This window comes from Antechinus flavipes, chromosome X, assembly GCF_016432865.1.
Source record: "Antechinus flavipes isolate AdamAnt ecotype Samford, QLD, Australia chromosome X, AdamAnt_v2, whole genome shotgun sequence".
NCBI lineage: Eukaryota > Metazoa > Chordata > Mammalia > Dasyuromorphia > Dasyuridae > Antechinus > Antechinus flavipes.
This window is the reverse complement of record NC_067404.1, coordinates 4947908-4973296: the sequence shown is the minus strand read 5'-3', so window position 1 is coordinate 4973296 and position 25389 is coordinate 4947908. Positions and strand designations below refer to the sequence as shown.

Genomic DNA, 25389 nt, shown 5'->3' with positions numbered 1-25389 from the left:
ACGGTGATAGTGGCAACCTTGTTTCACTCTTGATCTTATTGGGAATGGTTGCAGTTTGTCCCCGTTACATATGATGCTTACTGCTGGTTTTAAATAGATGCTACTGATTATTTTAAGGAAAAGTCCATGTATTCCTATACTCTCAAGAGTTTTTAATAGGAATGGATGTTGGATTTTATCAAATGCTTTTTCTGCATCTATTGAGATGATCATATGGTTTTTATTAATTTGATTATTAATATGGCCAATTATACTGATAGTTTTCCTAATATTGAACCAGCCCTGCATTCCTGGTATAAATCCTACTTGATTGTGGTGTATTATTGTGGGGTTGATTTTCTGTAGTCTTTTTGCTAATATCTTATTTAAGATTTTAGCATCAATATTCATTAGGGAGATTGGTCTATAATTTTCTTTCTCTGTTTTAAACCTACCTGGTTTAGGTATCAGTACCCTGTCTGTGTCGTAAAAGGAGTTTGGTAGGACTCCTTCAATCCCTATTTTTTCAAATAGTTTATAAAGCATTGGGGCTAATTGTTCTTTGAATGTTTGGTAGAATTCACATGTGAATCCATCTGATCCGGGGATTTCTTTTTTAGGGAGTTGATTGATAGCTTGTTCTATTTATTTTCTGAAATGGGACTATTTAAGCAATTTACTTCCTCCTCTGATAATTTGGAAAGCCTATATATTTGGAGGTAGTCATCCATTTTGCTTAGGTCATCAAATTTATTGGCATGAAGTTGGGCAAAGTAACCCCCTATTATTTCTTTAATTTCATCTTCATTAGTGGAAAGTTCTCCCTTTTCGTTTTTAAGACTACTAATTTGACTTCCCTCTCTCCTTTTTCTAATCAGATTTACCAAAGGTTTATCAATTTTATTGGTTTTTTCATAAAACCAACTCTTAGTTTTATTTATTAATTCAATAGTTTTTTTTTACTTTCTATATTATTAATTTCTCCTTTTAATTTTAGAATTTCAAGTTTAGTAATTGATTGGGGGTTTTTAATTTGGTCTATTTCTAGTTTTTTAAGTTGTAGGCCCAATTCATTGATCTTCTCTTTCTCTATTTTATTCAAGTAAGCCTCTAAGGATATAAACTTTCCCCTTATTACACTTTGGCTGCATCCCATAAATTTTGGTATGATGTCTCATCGTTGTCATTATCTTGAGTGAAATTATTAATTGTGTCTATAATTTGCTGTTTCACCCAATCATTCTTTAAGATGAGATTATTTAGTTTCCAATTACTTTTTGGTCTATTTACACCTAACTTTTTGTTGAATGTAGTTTTTATTGCACTGTGATCTGAAAAGAAAGCATTTCCTATTTCTGCCTTCCTGCATTTAATTTTGAGGTCTTTATGTCCTAATATATGGTCAATTTTTGTGTAGCTTCCATGAAGTGCTGAGAAGAAAGTATACTCTTTTCTGTCACCATTCAGTTTTCTCCAGAGATCTATCATACCTAATTTTTCTAATGTTCTATTTAGCTCTTTAATTTCTTTCTCTGTGTCTGTGTATTTGTCCAAGTGGAGGAGTGGGTGTGGATGCGTGGGAGTGTGCGTGGGAGTGCCTGCACCTGCCTAGTGTTTGTGCCGGCTCAGGGCTCAGTCTGCAAGGCTGCGTGCGGGTTCCTGGGCTGGGGTGCGCCCAGGCCAGCAGAGAAGAGCCTTTGGGGCTCTCCCTTCCCAGTTTCTGAAAACCCGCCGGCCCTCAACCACCCCAAGCTCAGTTCAGCTGCTACCCCTCATACCCAACCCTAGCTGCCTGCGCTCGGGAAAGTAGGACCCCGGTCAGTGCCGGGCCCCCCTCCGGATTGAAGATGAGCTGCGGTCCCCTCTCCTAGAGGGGCCGGAAAATGAGGCCTGAAAAAATGACATGGGGGGCTCACAACTGCTCTGGGGCAATGTCCCAGGGCCCCCTCCACTCTCCTGTACACTGCTCTCTCCTCCCTTCCCCCTATGCTCTGGGAGGAGACCAGCCCCCCCAGGTGACGTCACAGGACCATCCCTTCCCAATCTCCAATTCTGGGAAGTCTCTTTTGTCTGGAGACGAGGATGTGCTGGGACCCGAGCGGATGGAGGTCTGTGCGCCCCTCATCCAGTTGCCTACCTTTCCGCCTTCACAGCGATCCCCTCCGTTACCCCCATCTTACCCTCATCTTCCGGACGGACCCATCCTGAGGGTCCTGAGGAGTCTAAGCCGCAGTGAGTGAGGTAGGTGTCCCTCCCTGCTCCTGCCTCAGCCCCTCCCTTCCTTCTTGTCTCATTGCAGCCTTTCCATGAAGCCCCTTCCTCCACAAGTGGCTTTCCTTCCTGCCCAGGAGGATGTGGGTAAAGGTGGCGACAAGGCCCTGGGAGCATCGACACCTTTGTCTGTCTATGTGTGTGATGTGGAGGTAGCTAAGATCATCCTGGGCGTGCCTGTGTCTTTGTCCGTGTGGAGGAGTGGGTGGGGGTGGGGGGGAGTGTGCGTGGGAGTGCCTGCACCTGCCTGGTGCTTCGTGCCGGCAGCAAGGAACCTCTGGGGACGCTCCCTCTCTCCCCATCTCGGATGGACGTTTCCACCTTTTTTTCCTACGTTCCTCAAGTCCTAGGCCTGCTCTGGAGGCTGGGGACTCCGACAGCCTAGCAATTCGGGTTCTTTTTACTCAATATGTTTTGTACTGTCATACCTCGGAGATCGAAGGGAATGGGAATGTTTGCTGATGCAAGTATATCTTCAGGTACTAAAATCCAAGCTAAAGTAGGGATTTATCTAGAAAAAAGAGTGATTATTTTATCTCTAAGGATCTCGCTCTTTATAAAACAACTCACCTTTAACTATTTTTTCTCTTCCAAGGGTATTTCTTCACTTTCCATAAAGACACTTTACAACATTCGTTTTGGTAAGAATTTAAGATAGGATCTCTTCCCCTTCCCTTCTCCATATCCTCTCTTTTTTAGGGTGTCTTTTAATTAAATGACACTTTGTTGTTGTTGTTGTTCTGGTTAACAACTAGCTTATGATGAGAAGGATGTTTCCATGTACTTTGCTGTGGAACAAAGAGGGGGATGGGTCCCTTAACCTTTGAATTGAAATGATGTACAGGCTGAAAGAAGAGAATTGTTTCATGGCGGCTTCTCTCCTGATGAGGGCTTTGGGAGTATTTTGGCATAAGGTTGTTGAGAGTTTGGGTTTCTTCCTCTGAAAATTTTCTGTACTTATCTTTTGACGTAGGGGAGAATGATTCTTAATCCTGCAAATTGGAATCCGTTTCTTCTATATTGGATATGCAACCAACCATAGAGATTTTTGCTACAAAGGTCTTTTTCCTCAGGTAAGTGTTTTGCTTCACATTTTAACTGCATTAGGACTTTGGGCAGCTTTGTAGAAGCAGGATTAATCTTCTTTTCTTTTTTGGGATTTTCTCTGTTCCTTGTTCTGTTTGATCTCTTTCCCTATCCATAGATGTGAAAAGTAATTTCCCCTTTGCTCCTCTAATTTGCTATAGATTCCCTTTTTACATCGAATTCATAGATACATTTGTAGCTTAATGTGATAGTTGGTATGATGTTCATGACCTATCGCATTTTTGGCAAACTGCTTTTTCCTTATCCCATTATTAAAAATGGCAGCCCCACTGCCTGCTCTGTCTGGATTTCTTACACACTAAGGTAGTTTATTTTATTTACTTTTGTAAGTTGCACACGTGATCTTTTCCAAAGATTGATGTTTCAATTTTCAAGAAGTACATATTATTTTCTGGGCACCTATGTATTCCACAAGGCATGAAGTCAGAGCAAGTCATTTTCTTGAGTTCAAATCTGGCCTCAGCTACTTACTGTGTTAGCCTCAGAAAGCCACTGAACCCTGTTGACCTCAGTTCCTCATTTTTCAAATGGACCACAGAAGGACATGGCAAACCCTTGCAATATTTGGGGCCAAGAAAGCCCCAAATAGGGTCAGGAAAAAGCAGACAGGACCAAACAACAATAATTGGTTTCCAAATCTTAGCTTTTTAGTGTAGTTTGAGGTCTGTTCCTGATAACGACTAATCCCAAACCCTTCCCTTCCTCCTTCTCTCCATGCATTATGTCTATTTTTTGATGTTTTCTGTTTCTTCCATAATTAAGCCTCCCATGGATTTTGCCCTCTCCCTGTGAGTGCCATGCTAGGTAACAAATCTCATTTTTTGTTTTAGGGAAGAAAAGAAAACTGAGCCCAGCTGTTTGGTGCACATGTGTAACAGCTGTGGACCTCTCTCCTCCTGGAAGAGGACAGGCGATGGTGTCTTCTCATGTATCCTTTTCAGTCTTTTACATTTTCTTATGGGTACTTTCCATTTTTGCTTTGTTATTCTTTCCATTAAAATTGACTTTGTTTACCAAGTCTATGTGTGTGTGGGTATAGAGAGAGTGCGAGAGATAAAGATCTCTCTCTATGTATACACACACACACACATATGTTTATATAGAATGGTTTTTTGGCTCGGCATAATTCATGTTGCATCATTTCAGAGATCTTTCTGTGCTTCCTGCTACTCAACACACTCTTCATTTCTTCTAACAATATAGTGATATTCCACAACATTGTTTTCCATGCCTTCTCTGGCCATTACGCACTTGAGAGCATCTACTTTGTTTCCAGGTCACAGCAGCATGAAAAGTGCTGTTATAAATTTTTTGCAGTATGGGGGGACTGTTTTCTTATCGGTGCCTTCTCGTTATGTGATGGATTATTTGTTTCAAAGGCTTTGGATCTTTCTGTGACTTTCTTTGCATGATTCCAAATTACATCCCAGAATGGATGCTCTCCTAATTTGCTTATGGTATCTCCCTTTATGTGTCAATCGCCTACCCATTTTGGTCTTACCCTGTTGTTTTCATTGTGTTGTTCACCCTTCTTTCTGGGTGAGGACCAATGGCATCTAGAAGCTCATGACTTGCAAGTGAATTGCATTTAGGTGAGGCAGAGCTGGGCAAGGTCACCAGACTCCCTCTGCTCCAGAGTCAGCTGAGTCCAGTGGCAAGACGTAGATCAGGCAGACTGACCATGGCACAGCAGGCAGCGGGAGACCTGTGTCTGTTTAAACTAGGGCCTTTCCCATGTCTCACTTGGTCCGAGGCCACAGTAATTTAGTGATTTAAGGCAATGGAAGAATGAGACACAAGATGCCCTCCTTTGCCTACTCCCTGATAATAATAGTAAAAATAACAATATGGGAAGGGAAGAACCTCATTGTTTCTGCCCAGAAGAAACAACTACAATTTACACTCAGTCTGGGCCATAAAACCCACACGGTGACCAAGTGAGGCTTAAGCTAGCATCTACTCTTGGACACTCAGTGAAAGCCAGAGTGATTGGGGTTCCAGGATTTGTCAAGTAGCTCCTTCTGCATTCCAGTGGACTTTATCAAAGTCTGTTTTTTCTAAGCTCTGTTTCAAGAAATCATACATGAACTGGATGGAACAGAAGAGTTCCATATCGCAGTTTGTTTTGAAAATATAAAATAAATAAGTGGCCACGAGACCAAAATATCTAGCCTCCAGACTCAAAGACATGCTACGAGGTTGAAGGGACCAAATTTCTATTCCTTTGGACAAACAAGTGGCACATGATGTAAGGGGATGAACTAGTTTCTGTTATACTGTTTTTCAGTTTTCCCCAGAAGTTTTTTTATATAATAAATTATTTTCCAAAAAGATGGGATTTCTGTTTTACTCAAATTGTAAAGTATTATGGACATTGAATACTATGTCTTCTATACCTAAACCATTCCATGGAAACACTACTCTATTTCTTCTTTTTTTACATATTCATTTATTTAAACAAATTAAATATAGCAAAAGAAAAACAAAACAATAGAAAAACATTGTCATATGCACAAAAGAATGTGAGAGGATTTAAAATATAAAATAGTAGATTTGTATTTCAAAGAATCATGTAATTAATATATTGTACACACTTTGTTCAGAACTGTCCATCTATCTTTTTGCTTTCTCTTAGGTTTACTTTTGTTCTCTGCTGTGCACTTTTTACATTTTTATTTTTTCCCTTTTTTCCCCCACAGCATCTCCCAAGATGGGTACAATTAAGTTCTGATATGTTTGTACATAAATACATGTATACATGTACATGGATACATAAAAACCTTTATATAAGTATGCAAATATATATACCTATATATATACATATAACATATATATATGTAAATTTATTCATCTATGTAAGATTATACTATGCTTACATCATCCCTCATGAGTTTAAATCTTTTATATTTTTTGTAAATCTACCATCTGGTCATTTCCTATATCATGGCAATATTTTGTTTGATTATTTCTTGGTCTCCTAATTTCACTGGCTTCCGCTTGCCAAATTCTCACTTTCAAAGAGTCACTTTCTTCTTGAAAACTCTGGATCTCCTCTTTGAGTTGGTTGACTTTCTTTCCATAATCCTCTGTGTTTGGTTGGATTCTTGTTATTTTTGTAGTTTGTCCTCAATCTGTCTCGTTTGATTTTTAAAGTCTTCTTTGAGTTCTTTTGCAAAGTCTTTCTGGACAGTAGCCATTTACCATAACTCTTTGGAGTAAGGGAAGCTTTTCTCTTTCGGTATCCCCCTCTATTGATAAATCCCAGTGGGAATTCCTCTTTCTGAAGCTGGATTCTTCCCCCTATGCTTGCTCTTTTTTCCCCCTGAGGCAATTGGGGTGAAGTGACTTGCCCAGGGTCACACAGCTAGGGAGTGTTAAGTGTCTGAGGCCACATTTGAACTCAGGTCCTCGTGACTTCAGGGCTGGTGCTCTAACCACTGTGTCACCTAGCTGCCCTGTTGCTCTTTTTTTACATAAGAAACAGTAATTGTGTCATCACCTAGATCTGAGGGGGAGCTGGGGCCTCTGTCTCTGGATCTTCTTTCAGGTTTCCCCTCTGACTGGGAACCCAAAACCCAAGCACTCCACCCTCCTGTCAGCCAGCCAGCAGCTACCCTGTGCCCCTGCTTCTGCCCTCAGGGGGCGTGTGCTTTTCCCTTCCCTCCTAACAGCACAGCTGAGCGTGGCATTCCTTATCAGCAGATATTCCAGGACTTCCTCATGAGTCTTCCTGGCCTCAGACACCCAAGTGCTGTCCCAGGAGGTAAAAGTCCCCTTGACTGGGGCTGAGGCCACCTGGAACCCAGCAAGCCCCAGGGCTCCCTGGTTCTTTCAGGGGGGCTGGCCTGGAGATGTTTTAACTGGTTACTCCTCCAAAGTGGGCTCTTTCTTCTGGACTTCTCTGGTTGTCCTAGGAAGCCCTTTTCTGCTCAGAGTTTTATGCGTTTGTCCCTTGTCTACATTAGCTCAGAGGTTCAATTTTCTTTTGTTTCTGAATGTTCCCACACTCTTCCCCAGGAGTTGTTTTCTTCAATGGATTTTTGTTCCTCCTTTCCCTTGTGGCAAATTCTACTTTTTCAGGTTGTTTTCTTCCTTGAAGTTTGGTACGTGTCTGTCCAATTTTTTCTGCTTCTTTTAAGAAAATGTTAACTTTTCTTGTTAATATCTCTCATTTCTCCTGCACATTTTGCTTCTACTTCTCTTACATATTTTAAAATTTCTTTTGGAGTCCTTTCCAAAGGTTTGTTTCAGAAGCTAAGCCTGAGACCAGTTCCTGCATACATCAATTTGAGGTTTCACATGTAGAAGTTGTGTCATCATTATGATCGTCTGATTTTGTGTTTTGATCTTCCCTGACACCACAATAGCTTCCTACAGTCAGGCAATTATTTAGGTGCAGTTTTCCAGCCTATGTTGTCACTCTGAAAATTGAGCTCTGCTCTTGGGGTATAGTGGGCACTGTCCCAAGTTTCTTTTCTTTTTTTTTTTAATAACTTTTTATTGATAGAACGCATGCCAGGGTAATTTTTTACAGCATTATCCCTTGCATTCACTTCTGTTCCGATATTTCCCCTCCCTCCCTCCACCCCTTCCCCCAGATGGCAAGCAGTCCTTTACATGTTGAATGGGTTACAGTATATCCTAGATACAATATATGTGTGCAGAACCGAACAGTTTTCTTGTTGCACAGGGAGAATTGAATTCAGAAGGTATAAATAACCCGGGAAGAAAAACAAAAATGCAAGCAGTTTCTATTCATTTCCCAATGTTCTTTCTCTGGGTGTAGCTGCTTCTGTCCATCTTTGATCAATTAAGGCTCTCTTTATCTAAGAGATCCACTTCCATCAGAATACATCCTCAAACAGTATTGTTGTTGAGGTATATAATGATCTCCTGGTTCTGCTCATTTCACTCAGCATCAGTTCATGTAAGTCTCGCCGGTTCTCTCTGTAATCATCCTGTTGGTCATTCCTTATAGAACAATAATATTCCATAGCATTCATATACCACAACTTACTCAACCATTCTCCAATTGATGGACATCCTTTCATTTTCCAGCTTCTAGCCACTACAAACAGGGCTGCCACAAACATTTTGGCACATACAGGTCCCTTTCCCTTCTTTAGTATTTCTTTGGGGTATAAGCCCAGTAGAAACACTGCTGGATCAAAGGGTATGCACAGTTTGATAACTTTTTGAGCATAGTTCCAAATTGCTCTCCAGAATGGCTGGATGTGTTCACAATTCCACCAACAATGTATCAGTGTCCCTGTTTTCCCACATGCCCTCCAACATTCCCCATTATCTTTCCCTGTCATTCTAGCCAATCTGACAGGTGTGTAGTGGTATCTCAGAGTTGTCTTAATTTGCATTTCTCTGATTAATAATGATTTGGAGCATATTTTCATATGTCTATAAATAGTTTCAATTTCTTCGTCTGAGAATTGTCTGTTCATATCCTTTGACCATTTATCAATTGGAGAATGGTTTGATTTCTTATAGATTAGAGTCAATTCTCTATATATTTTGGAAATGAGGCCTTTATCAGAACCTTTGATTGTAAAAATGTTTTCCCAGTTTATTGTTTCCCTTCTAATCTTGTTTGGATTTGTTTTGTATGTAGAAAAACTTTTCAATTTGATATAATCAAAATTTTCTATGTTGTGGTCAATAGTGATCTCTAGTTCTTCTTTGGTCATAAATTCCTCCCTCTTCCACAGGTCTGCGAGGTAAACTATCCTATGCTCTTCTAATTTATTTATAATCTCATTCTTTATGCCTAGGTCATGAACCCATTTTGACCTTATCTTGGTGTACGGTGTTAAGTGTGGGTCAATGCCTAGTTTCTGCCATACTGATTTCCAATTTTCCCAGCAATTTTTGTCAAATAATGCATTCTTATCCCAGAAACTGGTGTCTTTGGGTTTGTCAAACACTATATTATTAAAGTTATTGGCTGTTTTGTCCTTTGAACCTAACCTATTCCATTGATCAACTAGTCTTATTTCTTAACTAATACCAGATGGTTTTAGTAACTGCTGCTTTATAATATAATTTTAGATCTGGTACAGCTAGGCCACCTTCATTTGATTTTTTTCATTAATTCCCTTGGAATTTTTGACCTTCTTTTTTTCCATATGAACTTTGTTGTTATTTTTTCTAATTCATCAAAGTAGTTTTTTGGGACTCTGATTTGTCTAGCGCTAAATAAGTAGATTAACTTAGGTAGTATTGTCATCTTTATTATATTTGCTCGCCCAATCCAAGAGCATTTAATATTTTTCCAGTTGGTTAGATCAGACTTAATTTGTGTGGAAAGTGTTTTGTAGTTTTGCTCACAAAGTTTCTGATTTTCCCTCGGCAGATAGATTCCTAAATATTTTATACAATCAATAGTTACTTTAAATGGAATTTCTTTTTGTAACTCTAACTGTTGGGTTTTGTTAGTGATATATAAAAATGCTGATGACTTATGTGGGTTTATTTTATATCCTGCAACTTTGCTGAAAGTATAGATTGTTTCTAATAACTTTTTGGTATTGTCTCTGGGGTTCTCTAAGTATACCATCATATCATCAGCAAAGAGTGATAATTTGGTTTCCTCATTGCCTATTCTTATTCCTTTAATCTCTTTCTCAACTCTTATTGCCAAAGCTAGCATTTCTAATACAATATTAAATAGTAACGGTGATAGTGGGCAACCTTGTTTCACTCCTGATCTTATTGGGAATGGTTGCAGTTTGTTCCCGTTACATATGATGCTTACTGCTGGTTTTAAATAGATGCTACTGATTATTTTAAGGAAAAGTCCATTTATTCCGATACTCTCAAGAGTTTTTAATAGGAATGGATGTTGGATTTTATCAAATGCTTTTTCTGCATCTATTGAGATGATCATCTGGTTTTTGTTAATTTGATTATTAATATGGCCAATTATATTGATAGTTTTCCTAATATTGAACCAGCCCTGCATTCCTGGTATAAATCCTACTTGATCATGATGTATTATCCTGGGGATGATTTTCTGTAGTCTTTTTGCTAATATCTTATTTAAGATTTTAACATCAATATTCATTAGGGAGATTGGTCTATAATTTTCTTTCTCTGTTTTCAACCTACCTGGTTTAGGTATCAGTACCATGTCTGTGTCATAAAAGGAGTTTGGTAAGACTCCTTCATTCCCTATTTTTTCAAATAGTTTATAAAGCACTGGGGCTAATTGTTCTTTGAATGTTTGGTAGAATTCACAGGTAAATCCATCTGGTCCCGGGGATTTTTTTTTAGGGAGTTGGTTAATAGCTTGTTCTATTTCTTTTTCTGAAATAGGACTATTTAAGCAATTTACTTCCTCCTCTGATAATCTGGAAAGCCTATATTTTTGGAGGTAGTCATCCATTTCGCTTAGGTCATCAAATTTATTGGCATAAAGTTGGGCAAAGTAACCCCTTATTATTTCTTTAATTTCCTCTTCATCAGTGGTAAGTTCTCCTTTTTCATTTTTAAGACTGCCAATTTGATTTCCCTCTCTCCTTTTTCTAATCAGATTTACCAAAGGTTTATCAATTTTATTGGTTTTTTCATAAAACCAACTCTTAGTTTTATTTATTAGTACAATAGTTTTTTTTTTTTACTTTCTATATTATTAATTTCTCCTTTTAATTTTAGAATTTCAAGTTTAGTAATTGATTGGGGGTTTTTAATTTGGTCTTTTTCTAACTTTTAAAGTTCCAGGCCCAATTCATTGATCTTCTCTTTTTCTATTTTATTCAAGTAAGCCTCTAAGGACATAAACTTTCCCCTTATTAATGCTTTGGCTGCATCCCATAAATTTTGGTATGATGTCTCACCCTTGTCATTATCTTGAGTGAAATTATTAATTGTGTCTATAATTTGCTGTTTCACCCAATCATTCTTTAAGATGAGATTATTTAGTTTCCAATTACTTTTTGGTCTATTTACACCTAACTTTTTGTTGAATGTAGTTTTTATTGCATTGTGGTCTGAAAAGAAGGCATTTCCTATTTCTGCCTTCCTGCATTTAATTTTGAGGTCTTTATGTCCTAATATATGGTCAATTTTTGTGTAGGTTCCATGAACTGCTGAGAAGAAAGTATACTCCTTTCTGTCACCATTCAGTTTTCTCCAGAGATCTATCATACCTAATTTTTCTAATATTCTATTTACCTCTTTAATTTCTTTCTTATTTGTTTTGAGATTTGATTTATCTAAATCTGAGAATGCAAGATTGAGATCTCCCACTATTATAGTATTGCTGTCTATTTCTTCTCGCAACTCTCTTAGCTTCTCTTTAAGGAAGCTATACCACTTGGTGCATATATGTTTAATACTGATATTGCTTCATTGTCTATAGTACCCTTTACCAAGATATACTTTCCTTCCTTATCTCTTTTAATTAGATCAATCTTTGCTTTTGCTTGATCTGAGATAAGGATGGCTAGCCCTGCTTTTTTGACTTCACCTGAAGCATAATAGATTCTGCTCCAACCTTTTACCTTTAGTCTGTATGTATCTCCCTGTTTTAAATGTGTTTCCTGTAAACAACAGATTGTAGGGTTCTGACTTTTGATCCAGTCTGCTATCCGCCTCTTCTTTATGGGAGAGTTCATCCCATTCACATTTGCGGTTAAAATAACCAATTCTGCATTTCCTGCCATCCTAATATCCCCAGTTTATACTTTTCTTTTTCTTGCCCTCCTTCCCTTCTTCCATTGGTCCCACTAACATCGCGCAGCTCTCCCTCTTTAGTATCCCTCCCTCCTCCCTTTGAATCCCTTCCCCTTTCTTGTACCCTTCCCTTATTACTCTTTTTCCTTCTCCCTTTTCCTCTCCCACTTTTTAATGAAGTCAGAGAAGAATCTCTGTAAAACAAATATGTCAATTGTTTCCTCTTTGAGCCAACTCTGATGAAAGTAGGATTCACACAATGTTCCTCCCCCTCTCTAAGTTCCCTCATATATGATAGGTTTCCTTTGCCTCATTGTCATGTGTAGTTTCCCTCTTTTTATCTCCCTTCTTCCCTTTTCCTCACGCTATCCCCTTTCCATTTCTACTTCCCTTTTTATGTTATATCGGTAAGATCAAGTTATACATATGGTTTTTATATATATTCACAGCAGAAATACAGTTCTCAAGAGTTCCTTTTACCTTTTTCTACTTCTCTTGATTCCTGTTGTTGAAGATCAAATTTTTTGTTTAAGTCTGGTTTTTCCTTAGAAACAGATGGAATTCCTCTATTTCATTAAATGTGCATCTTCTTCCGTGGAAAAAAAATACTCAGCTTAGCTGGGAAGTTTATTCTTGGCTGCATTCCAAGTTCTTTTGCCTTTTGGAATATCTGATTCCAGGCCCTTCGATCCTTTAATGTTGAGGCAGCCAGATTTTGCGTGACCCTTATTGTTGCATCTCGGTATTTAAATTGTTTTTTCCTGGCTGCTTGTAAAATTTTTTCTTTAGTCTGGAAATTCTGAAGTTTGGCACAATATTCCCCGGAGTCTTTATTTTAGGGTCTTTTTCAGAAGGTGTTTGATGAATTCTTTCAACGCCTATTTTCCCTTCCGGTTCTATTACTTCTGGGCAGTTCTCTTTGATGATTTCCTGTAAAATAGTATCTAGGCTCTTTTTTTGATCATAATTTTCTGGTAGTCCGATGATCCTCAGGTTATCTCTCCTAGATCTATTTTCCAGGTCTGTTGTTTTTCCAAGTATATATTTGACATTTTTTTCCCAATCTTTCATTTTTTGGGTTTTGCTTGACTGATTCTTGATGTCTCAATGAATCAGTCATTTCTATTTGTTGAGTTCTAATTTTTAGTGAGTTATTTTCTTCATTAGCTTTTTTTACTTCTTTTTGTATATGTCCAATTGAGTTGTTTTGCTCTATGGAATTTTTTTCCATTTCACTAATTTTTTTTTTTTTTGTGAGTCATTTTCTTTTTCCAATTTGCAAACTCTGTTTTTTACCTTTCTCAATTCACATTCAAATTTTTCTTTTAGTGAGTTATGTGTCTTTCCCCATTTCTCTTCTAGCTCTCTTTTAAGGTTTTTAATAGTCTCTTCTAGGAGAGCCTTTTGTATTGGAGACCAACAATCATCTGGAGACTGCTATTAGTCTCTTGAGGGTTGAAAAGCTGTTCTCTTTCTGTGTAGAAACTATCAATTGTTCTTTTGATTTTTTTACTCATTTTGTTAAAGCCTGTAAGGTCTGCCTTCAGAGCCAGGAGGTTACCAGCTTCCTCTGCAGAGCAGTGAAAGGTATATGGACGGGTAGCTGTCCTGCCAACTGGCTACAAAAAGCAGCGAGGTACTGGAGTGCTCTGGGAAAGTGTTCCCCACCCGAAAGTAACTCAGGCCTTCAGGGCCGGGCTGGGAAAGTGCCTTTCAAAGAACCTCAGCTGTGTGAGATAACGACTACCCTGGGGCTAGACACTTAGCAGTGAGAGTTTCACTGCCCCAAGCCAAACCCTGCAGTGGGGCTAGGGGTATTAGTAGCTGTGCAGTGAATGGATTTGCAGGGACAGGAAGTGTCTGCCCGGGAAGCGCAGTCAGCTGGGGGGGGTTCTATTGCCCCAGGCCGAGCCCCCCACTCTGCCGATTAGAGGCTGCCCAGGCTGTGCCCCCTTGCCTCGCAGATTAGTAACTGCCCCCGCAAAAGCCCCGAACTGCCGGATGTGGCCACAGGGCTGCAGTAAAGTCTGCCTGAGTCACTTCCGGGTTTGAGGGGTTACAGCCAGATCTCGTTAGGTTCTGGCATTTTTTAGAGGACCCTCTGTTTTAGGCTTTAACTTCTCTGCCAGTTTACTGCTTTGTAATCAAGGCAGAGCAGTTAGCCTATAGCAGAGTGGTCCCTATAACTTCTCTAGCCACAGAGATCACCCCCGCCCCTGGTCTGCTCAGGACGCTAGCCTCTTGCTGCCTGTGCTAGTCTGTTCCTGGCCCCTGAGGACAAACCTTTCCTGGCGAGCTTCCCGATCGGCTGGTAAGTTGTAGTGCTTCTTATTGTCATGAATTTAAGCAATGAAGAGTTATTTTTGAGGCTGGATTAAATAGTTGGTTATGAGGGTAATGAGAGGAGCTTTAGAGAGTCACGTGTGCCTGCTCCGCCATCTTGGCTCCGCCCCTGTCCCAAGTTTCTTAAATCGCGAGTAAGGGGCTTGGTCCCTGGCTTGCTGCTTCTAGGTCTTGAGGGCTGGTAACTGCCCTGCTATATCTGGGCCTCTAGGCTTCCCAGGTGTGGCCATTAATCAGCTGATTCAAGAATCTTCATGTGGAACATAAGACATTTCAGAGAGACCTTCCACAGCTACCCCATCTCATAAAAACCCAACATATAAGAGGAAACACATCAAAGATGCTCAACATATGTCAATTTATTGCAATTTATACCTGTGAATGGAGCCAAAATCTGGTTGAAATGAATATTAAGCCTAAGCCAGGAGTGTGTGTGTGTGTGTGTGTGTGTGTGTGTGTGTGTGTGTGTGTGAGAGAGAGAGAGAGAGAGAGAGAGAGAGAGAGAGAGAGAGAGGGAGAGAGAGATATTGAAATTTGACTTGTTGGAGTCAGGGAAGGTGAATTTAAAGCCTCATAGGTTTTAGGGACCCTGAAAAGATACTTTACTGCTTCATAAGCCAACCTGTTGCTCTGTGTCCAGTAGTGAGAATTAGAAAAAACTGAGTTCAAGTCCTGCCTCCCATACTTACAATTTATGTGACCCTTATCAACTCTTAACAACTCTCCCCTATGTCAGTGCCAGATTGGGCTAATTAAACATAATGCTGAGAGGGTTTTCTCAGGTCTCTCCTATCTATATTTGAGAGGAAACAACCTTGGAAGGGCACAGACCAGCCAAGGATTGGCCCAAATTAGAGTACGCCACAATGGGAAGGTAGTGGATTCCACAGGAAGAAGCAGACCTCAGCAGCATGGAATATATCTTTCAGTTTTTCACGATTACTGGGGCAAATTGTGTTGTATAAGAAAATGTACACACGAGACCACCCCTGTGACTGTTATAGGAGAGACTGATAGATCCCCAAATATGCCTTGGGCCAGGGAAGCTATTACCTAGGAGCAGGACACCAAAGGTGAAAAGCCAGAGTGACTGGCCATCAAGAACAAGTTTTCCTTTGGGTTACTTGGAACTTTTCTTCCTATTTACATTAAAGGTAGTTTGCATTCTGTGTGGAATTTAGGTCCTGCTGATATTCCCTTGCATCCACCATACAAAGACATTTGGGAAGGTCCTATCTCAGGCAGAACAGCTAGAGTTTTTCTGCAGGGCAGATGGTGACTTTAGAACAGATGGAGAACCTGCAGAACTTCAGTGCACTGGCAATGAGCTCTTTCTTTATCCTTCCCTGGCTGCATGGCATCCTCCTCAACAATGGCTTCACAGCAGTTTTCTGGGGATTCCATCTAGGTGGTTCAAGGGTAAGAGCCCTGGGCCTGGAGTCAGGAAGACCTCTGCTCAAAGCCAGCCTCAGACACTTAGTAAGCATGTGACCTTGGGCAAGAACAAGTCAGAATTTCCAAGTCAAGCATTCCTTGCTCTTTCTGCCTCTTCAGTAAGACTGACTACCCATCTGAACGGGTCCATGATCTTAGAGTTGTCTGAGGCGCTAAGAGGTCAGATGCCGTGACCGTGGTCAGGCTGCTGGCATGGGTCCAAAGCAAGATTGCAGCCTTCCTGACTTTGAAACTGGCCCTCTAGCCTTAGTTCTTAAGACACAGTTCAAGCATCAACTACATCATGAAGTCTTTCTTGATTCCAACTGCTATAAGCCTTGCTCCCAGACTCCGTGCATTTTGCATTTGTATTTATTCTTCATGTACATTTTTACATTTTCTGTCTTGTTAGAACCTAAGCCTGTCTTGTTAGGGACTGTGTCTTTAAGAGTGTTTGCATCTCCAGAACCTAGCACTATGATGTGCATGTGCTTGTTGTTTGTTACTTAGCCCATGTGCCTTTGTATGTGCCCAGCACATTGGAGGAGTAAATCCATAGCTCTTGACTGAATGAATACATTAATGAGCTAAAATAATTATTAGTGATTACAGTTATTCATAATTTTCCTCAGGAATCAGTTTATTCTTTCATTTATCATAGCTAAACCATGTATTTTCTTATAGTTTAATTTACTCTGTGATATGAGGTATTGATCTTCTATTAAAATTCTGCCAAACTGCTTTGGATTTATGCCATCTATTTTTACCAACTATAGATAGTTCTCGCTTTCTGTAAGTGGACTGTTGGGTAAAGCTTTAGTGGAGCAATTTTAAAGTAAAATGAATTTACCCCCAGACTTGGCTTCAAGGGAGAAAAGGAGACAGGAAGGGAGTCATGAGTCTGGGAAGGGTGGGGGTCAGGAGATGATTCAAGGACACATGGACCTCGGGCACTGAGAAGCAAGAGCAGGCTTGGGATCAGGCAGGTGTAACCAGCCACCCCCCCCCCCACAAAGGAGAGGACAGTTAACATGTGGACTGAGGAAAGACACATGACACCTGAGCGTGGATGGACAGAAGACACACAAGCAGATGCCAGACAGGAGGATAATTGGGCAGAGCCACCAAAAGGCTCCCCTCTTAGTGCTGGAGGTCTCAAGTCAAGCCCAGATGCTGAACCTGTAGAGGTGGAAGGAATCACGCTGCATGAAAAATCCTTTTTGTTCCTCCTCCCTACTTTTTCATTAATACATTATAGATAAAAATATGCAAGGCTGTTTTCTGTTTCTTACATCACAGTATCCCACGTATCCCTCCCTCTCCTTGTGCTTCCTGAGAGTCATGCCATGTGATGAATGGTATTTTGTGTTTTAGGAATGAAAAAAATCAACACAACTATATAATCCAGAGAGGAAAAGATATTTGTGGTGGGAGATAATCTTTCTGTTAAAAGTCTAATTTTTGAAGACTTGCTTTCTGTTGAAGCACATATAATCTCTGAACACTCAGAAGACAAGACACTTGTGGATGGAGACAATCTTTCTGAGAACATTCCAATTACTACCCTCTCGGGGGAAGCACCCCTAATCTCTGAAGATTCTGAGGAAAAGACACTTGTGGATGGAGGAGATAATCTTTCTGAGAACCTTTCACTTACTACTGGCTTACTCTCAGGGGAAGCACATCTAACATCAGAGTATTCTGTGGATGAAATGCTGATGGGTGAAGACATACTCTATGAGAACCTTTTAGTTACTACTACTCTCAGAACTCAGAGGAAAAGACAATTGTGGAGGAAGACACTCTCTCTGGGAACATTGTGGTGTAAGAGAGAGACTGGGAAGGCCTTCTGGGCAAAGAAACCAACCTTTGAGAGAAACAATGGTGGGCTCTATGGTCCGTCCAGTACGGTCTGAGACCTCACCTTGTTTCCCTTAATAAGGGTCGGTTCCTTTGCCCAGAGAGGCTTTCCAGTTTCTGTCTTACACCCGTTACTTCAGGATTGCTCTCTATGGAAACACATCTAGACTGACATCACTCAGCGGACAAGATCTCTGTGGCAGGAGACACTCGTTCTGGCAACATCCCACTTACTACGGGCTTCCTCTCTGGGGAAGCACAGCAAGAGAAAAATTGGACATTTAATGAAATAGAGGCCGCTGAAGCATTCCTGATGAAAAGACAAGCGCTGAGAAGAAAATCTGACTCTCAAATTGAAGACTCAAAAGCAGCATTCAAAGGTAAATATGATAGAGGCCTCTCAAGTAACTCATTATTGATACACTCTGTACTCTTCTAAAAGGGAAGATGATAACCATAGCTCCTAAGAACTTTATCTCTGCTAGGCAGGTAGAAGCATTGGACCTAGATAGAGGTTTTGGAACTGAACCATCTGGACGGGGATGATGTAAAATAGATAGGTGAGAAATATGGATGCACTGGGAGATGGTAGAAGGGAGATAAATAATGCAGGAAATGATCCCATACAATAAGCATTCAAGGAAGAGCTTCTGCCTTGGAGTGGAAAATGATGATGAGGAGAGTGACCAATTCTTGAACCTCCCTCACATCTCAAGTGGTTGAAAGAGGGGAAATATCTATATCTGTATTTATATGTACTTCTTCCATAGGTCAAAAAAAAATTAAAGGTAAGTAGGCAAATGGGAGAGGAGAAGAAAAAGTGGTGATAAACGTTGGGCAGTTAAAAGAATGCAGTACTCATGTGCCAAATAGAAACTAGCAGGGAAATGGGGAAAAAAAAAGAGAGAAAGAAGGAAAAGCAGAAGGAAATACTTTGTGACTGTGTTAATGGGATGAACTCACTCCTAAATGCAAGTGGGCAGTAAAATGAATTAGAAACCAGACTTCAGACTGTGTTTGTTTTTTCTTTCTTTTTTTCTATTTTGAAAAGATTAAAATAGAGGGCTGAAGCAGAATCTCTTATACCTCATATGAAGTTGATAAAACATAAGGGAAACAATTATGATGTCAGAAAAAAAAATGCAGAGAAAATTTAGGCCTCACTGAAAGGGATTAGTGTGCAATTGAATTCTTGTTTAGGGGAACCACAGTCAATGGAGTCAGAAAAGAGATAGGTGCACAAGGGCATGAGATTCAAAATTTTAAAGGGAAAGTTAAATGCATTTCAGGAAGAAATAGACAATCAAACTATAATGTCAGGGGACCTCAACTTTTTCTGTGTGACCTAGAGAAATCCAACCATAAAATAAATAAGAAAGAAGTCGAGGAGAATAATAAAACTTAGATGACTTAGAAAACTTAGCAAAGACCTCTAGAGAAAACTCAATAGGAACAGAATGGACTACAGACAGATGTTGCTTTATTTCAATTCATATTATGCAAATTGGATTTTATGCAAGGAATTCTCCAAATCCACCTCTGTACTATACTGGGATCTCGTTCTGCTCCTGCCCTTCAATTCGGGTACTCTGTGGCCTCCTCTCACCAATCCCCCCCAAACCTTTAAAAACCCTTCTCTAGCAGAAAGCAGAACAGATCTACAGAGAGACAGCCACCACCACTGATGGATCCGGGCTTGCCGTAAGACCTCCAGTACTGATGCAGGACAACCCACCCACCTGAGAGTCTGGCCCCTGCATTTGGGTGTTTTGTCCATCATTGGAGCACCACATCTGTGCCATGCCATAGGTTTCTATGTCTGTGCTTCCTGACATGTTCTTCCTATCAGTTCCAGCCAGGCTCTCCTGGGGCTGGCCCCTACAAGAAAGTGTTTCTCCTGCACTTGATTCTTTGTATCTAGCCTTTATCTGTCATTGACCCATGTGCTGGCTCCACAGGGGCAGTCTCCTTCCAGCGTCCCTTCTAGCCCGTGGGTAAATTCACATTATGTAAAGTATCTGCAGAATGATTCATTGAAAAAAGTTATGGACTATGTTGTCATCCAGCCCCCCCCCTCAACTTCTAACTTCGCTTTTAGTTTTAGCTGCATTGATTTTGTTTGTGGAAAAGCTTTTTAATTTTATGTAAGCCAGATTGTCCATGTTGCTTCTTTTGAACGTGTCTGTCGTTTGCTTGGTCGGGATTCCTTTCCCATTTTCCTCTGTGCTTCTCTGTGTATTTTAGCCAATACATCCAAGGAATATACCCATTTTCAGCTTCACTCTGTCTTTTCTGTGAAACCTTTTTCTGACGTGAGATTCTGTTAGATTACCTGCCAATTTTCCCAACAGCTTTTATTGAATTGTGAATTTTCCCATAGCTGGGATTATTAGCTTTGTCAAATAAATGAATGAGGTACTCTTTTACCCCTGCATCTTGTATGCCTAATCTGTTCCTGTAGTCAGTCTTTCTGTTTCTTACTCCATGATATATTTTTAATGATGCTATAGTTTTATGATCTGGTACTGCTAGGCCCTTTCCTTCCCAATTTTCCCATTCATTTCCTTGATAGCCTTAATTTTTGTTCGTCCAGATGAACTTTGTTATCCTTTTTTAATGTTCCCAAGAAATTCTCTGGTATTTTGATTTGTATTGCATTGTGTTAGTAAATTAATATAGGCATCATTACCATTTTTGGCCTGGCGATGAGCAATTCATATTTCTGCACTTATCTAGAGCTGCTTTTATTTGTGTAAAAATTGATCTGTGTTCAGTGAGTTGCTATCTATGTTTTGGCAGGTGGACTTCTAGTTATTTCATACTATATGTAATTTCTTTGGAATTTGTCTTCCTATACCTTTCTGGTAGAATTTATTGATAATTTATATGATAGTGATAACTTGCTTGGGTTTATTTACACTCTCCTGACTTGCTGATGTTGTTAAATGTTTCATTTAAGTTTTAGTTGATTCTGTAGAGTTCTCTAAGTCAACATTCATATCACCTGTAAAAAATAATTTTTTTTATTGTTTGCCTCTTTGCTGTTTATACTTTCCAGTTCTTTTCTTTTGAGTTACTTCTATTGCAAGCATTTCCAGTACAGTTCTGAATTATAGTGATGACCGTGAGTATCTCTTATGTCTCCAAAAGAAAAACTTTTGATTCTTGTCAAAAGTTATTTAATGGCAAGGTCAGCAAATTCCCATTAAAAAGTCAGCTAAAACTTAGTGGCATATGACAAATTGGAAGGTCACAGAGCTTATTTTATAACTCAAAAAAAGAGCTCTTCCTGTCGTGGATTCATCACTTTTACAGAAGTGTAGGGAGTTTGACAACAGTCAGCTGCTGGGCATGTCAAGAGTGTAATGAGGAGATTTTAGGGTAAGGTAACTGTTCAATTCAATACTTCATTGGCTTAGAACTTATTTTTTCATTCTGTGAATTTTTTTGAAAAGTCGTCTTCAGTGTTTCTTTAAGGATTTCTGCTATGGAGCTGTCTAGCTCACTGAAAAAGGAGGAGTAACTAACTAAAAGACGGTCATTTTATTTTATTTCTTTTAAGATATATTTAGGTTCATTCTCACTTATCTGTTATTAAATCTTATTAAAAGATTCATTCAGTAAATCTAATTGGAAATTAAGACTTAAAGGATATTTATGCAAAAGGAAACCTCTAATGTGATACTACAGTAAATTCATGTTATCGATATTAATTGATTTAGAGATTATCCTTTTCATATCCTCTCTTTACTTTTGTTTTTATGGCAAACTCTTCTGTCTTGTCTCTATTACAAATAACACTAGTTCTTTATTGCAGAGAGATACTACTTACTGGTTTAGGAAAGCCCCATTTATTCCTATGTTTCTTGTGTTTTGCATAATAATAGATTTTGTATTTTAATGTTTTGTATCAATACTCATTATAGAATTTGGTCTCTACTTTTGTTTCTGTATGGATTGATTTTAGGCATCACGGCAATATTTATGTGATATAATGCATTTGGTAGGACCCAGTCATTGTCTGTTTCTTGAACCATTTAGACCGGGTTGGAAATAATTGTATTTACATGGTACTAAGAAGTTGCTTTTAAATCCATTTTGTCCTCAGGGTTCACTTAGAAAGAACATTGGGGAAGATTTAATAGCATCACTAACTCCCATATTAGATTTAAAAAAAATCCAAAGTCTTCTATGGTCCCAGCACTGACCAACTTGGGGCTACAAAGATAAAGCTAGATAACTAAAGTTGTGGAATTGCTGAACCCACCCCCCCCCCCCGCAAAAAAAAATTAAAAAAAAAACCTTAGTAGATTCTGGAGATTTTGCTATCACTCATTAAGGAGATTGGCAATGAGTCATTTTAAGATTGCAGATAGATCCCATTGTGAAACATCTTAGTAATTTCTGAGATACCAGCCTGTAGAATTTCTATTAAGCTAAAATAAGGATGAAATCTTATAAAAGTTTAAAAAGTTTTTAAAAGCAGTCTACAAATTAAGATCATCATAGCCAATGTTCCTCTATTTCCTTCTCATCTCAGAGCAGATTAAGAAAAGAGAATGCTGGAGAATTGTAGGAAAACTTGAATTCAGCCTCATCTGGCAGAAAAGGGGAGGCAGCAACTGCAGCGGGGCCCTAGAAACCCTGGCCCAGCATCTCCCCAAACCAGCAGCTGCAGATGGGGTTGGGGGGAGGGTCAGGCCCGAAGGCCAGCACTCTCTGAGCCCTAACATTTATCTCAATCCACTAATCCATCTAGGTGTCCCTGCTTATAAGTTGCGGGAGTTACAGCTAAGCCAACGTGTCTGTTATTTATGAACATTGTAAGATGCTTCATTCAGATATTTGTCGTTCTTGCCATAGCGTTAAATGTAAAATTGGTGACTGCTGCTTATTCTGAGCACTTGGCTCTAGGTATGAAAGTATGCTCCCCAATTAATGTATGCCCTGAGCCCCTGCCAGGATGGGGGAGGTGTCACAGAGCAGAGCCCACAGCAGGCCTGAGGCTAGAGGGGGTGTGCATGGAGGGGCAAGAAGCTCAGCCCCTTCTCTGGGTCTTTGTCTATTCCCCTCAATTTGTAAACTGGGTAAGGTCCTTGACACCATATTGTGAGAGGGTATATAGGCCATCAGCCCTGGAAATACTTGTTATGGTTGAACAAAGTCCCAAACAAGAAGCGGGATTAATGAGAATCTACAGATCTTTTTGTGATACAGAAGAGTTTTCTAATGACTGGGCTTTATGCCAGGATTGCTTTAAGGATGAGAAGAAAACCAAGTGAAAAATGTTAAGTGAAATTTTTACGTAGGAGCATGCTGGCAAACCTTGTCATTGTCACAAGGCTAACTTAATGGGTCGTACTGAGTCACCTTACAGAGGTTCCCACTGTTTAAAGAGATGTGGGGAAGAGGAGTCTAAGTTTAGAAACTGGTGCTAAGGGAAGTGAGCAGAAGCAAGAGAACACTGTACACAGTATCAACAAGGTTATGTGATGATCAACTGGGAGGGACTTGGCTCTTTTCAACACTGAGGTGATTCCAGGCGATTCCAATAAGCTTGGGATGGCAGGGGCCATCTGCATCCAGAGAGAGGACTACAAAGGCTGACTCTAGAGCAGAGCACAGTATTTTTCACCTGTGTTGTTGTTTGGTTGCTTGTTTTTGTTTTTGTTTTTCCTTTTCTCAATTTTTTTTCTTTTTCGTCTAATTTCCTCTGTGTGTGCAACATGATGAGTATCTTTAGGATACTGATCCTGACACATGTTCAACCTATATCTGATTGCCGGCTGTCTTAGGGAGGATAGAGAGAAACATTTGAAACGCAAGGTTTTCTGAAGGTGAATGTTGGAAACTATCTTTGCATGTCCTTGGAAAAATAAAACAGGATAAAAAGTGTTTTCTGTAATGGTCGAACTGAAAACCATCTTTTAGATATCACACTATGTTGTGGGTTTTCTGTGATTAGTCTCGCAGTGTTACCTATGGAAGCTTACGGGCAATAAGTGTTATTTCGGGTATGTGATGTTTGAGAGCTGAAGCCCCGAGAATGAAACTTGCTATTGGAGACAGAATCTCTTAGGACTCGCTGATGCTGCTTTGAGCTCTGAATTCAGGTATGATTGTCTGATGGCCCATCAAGCCAGTCACTCCTCATTGGAAAGAGCTGTCACAGCCTACTCAGAGGGGAGTGATCCTGCACACTCAGAGGTGGAGGTCTGCATCTGGCAAAAGCTGAGAGGACAAGCTTTGGCTTCATTATTGTGAGAACTTCCCATCCTGTTTCCCAGCTGTGTTCTTTGACTCGGAAGGTCTCCCAATTTACTTTTCCCAGTCTGTGTATGAGATAGAATGGTGACCACATGATTGCTTGTACACTGTGACTCTTACCTCAAGTCCAACAGACCCAAGAATGCTTTATTCCGACAGCCGTGTGCCTTTAGACTTAAGCCAGAAGGACCAGTTTGATACTGTTATAATCGTGTTCTTGCTTTTCCTTTTATAGCAGTTTTCCATAATGAGAGCAAGTGATCAGTGGAAAAAATGAGCACAATGTAAGTATGTAGGATATTGCTGTTTTCAGTCCTAAAATATGGAGTCATAATAAACTGATCAGTCAGGAAATGTGTGTGTGTGTGTGTGTGTGTGTGTGTGTGTGTGTAATTTCTATGAAACAAAGTCCTTAAATGTTTCAAAATGTTATAAGAATAATCGGGTCTTTATATTGTAAGACCTGGCTGTTATTCTCTTGATTATTGAAACTACATCAGAAAAGTTGCTGGCGTGGTTTGTAGAAGAGAAGAGTATTTTCATGCAGTTTTGTACAGGATATTTCCCACAGGTAACCTCTCCCCCTCCAGAGCCCACTTCACTCCTGGGTTCAGTGCTTCTTCTCCTTGCTTCCCTGTTGCCTTGCATTTGGTCAGCCTCACTATGTCTGATGCTGTGGTGAAAAAGGAGTATATTCTGATCACAGAGGGAATGGTTTTTTTCATCAAGGGATGATAAAACTCATCTGTCCCCAACATCTCCCTTTTCACTCCTACCCATGCTGCATGTACTTTTGTATTGATCTTCTCCTGGCTGTTTGTACTTGGTGGCTCCCTCAACGCCCACCTGCCAGCCCTTCCTAATCCATCTACCCCCCACCTAATATCTATCTCCCACACATTGCACTTTGCTATTTTTGATGGCTTTTAGGGAAAAGAGAGGACCATCTTTGTCCCATACCTTGGTTATTTGGAACTTAATGATGTCATTGCTAATCTTAATCATCCAGAAAGTCACCCAGAACAACTCCCAGCCCCTCAAAGGTTTCCAAATGTCCCTTCACACCTTGGCAACTGCTTCACTTTAGATCAGCTCTTTGCTTCTGAAGGGGGTCTCTGTGCTCTGGCCAATACTTCCTGGTGCGTTTTCATCCACCCCCTCCAACAAATTGCGCTATGGGCTGACTGATCCTCAAGAAGGTCAGTGGGATACTTCTACTTCCGCAGCAGCTACATTCCAAGGGTCTGGGAAAAAGCTTCTGGGGAATTTACTCTCCTCCCTAGTGATGCTTTCCTACTTAATATTTCGTTTCTGATTTAGTCCTTGCATTTTAATAAGATTTGTGTCTTTCAGACAAGTGTTAATCAGATTTCAGCGGGCCCTACAAGACAGATATCTGTCAGCACCTCAGCCTCTGGAAGTGTGATCCCACTTGTGCATGCT

The 25389-nt window shown here is 40.0% G+C and overlaps 3 long non-coding RNA genes across 11 annotated transcripts in view; 2 read left to right on the top strand and 1 right to left on the bottom strand.

The window, feature by feature from the left end:
- The window catches only part of LOC127542992 (uncharacterized), a 27165-nt gene extending 21531 nt beyond the window's left edge, over positions 1–5634 (top strand). Inside the window, exon 4 of the long non-coding RNA XR_007949031.1 lies at positions 5432–5634. This is a non-coding gene — a long non-coding RNA (uncharacterized LOC127542992). The remainder of the gene's footprint in view (positions 1–5431) is intronic.
- Positions 1–25389, top strand: part of LOC127542989 (uncharacterized) — a 244872-nt gene that overhangs the window by 71395 nt on the left and 148088 nt on the right. The window lies entirely within an intron of this gene.
- The window catches only part of LOC127542987 (uncharacterized), a 29519-nt gene that overhangs the window by 3265 nt on the left and 865 nt on the right, over positions 1–25389 (bottom strand). The gene's annotated exons all lie outside the window — the stretch shown is intronic.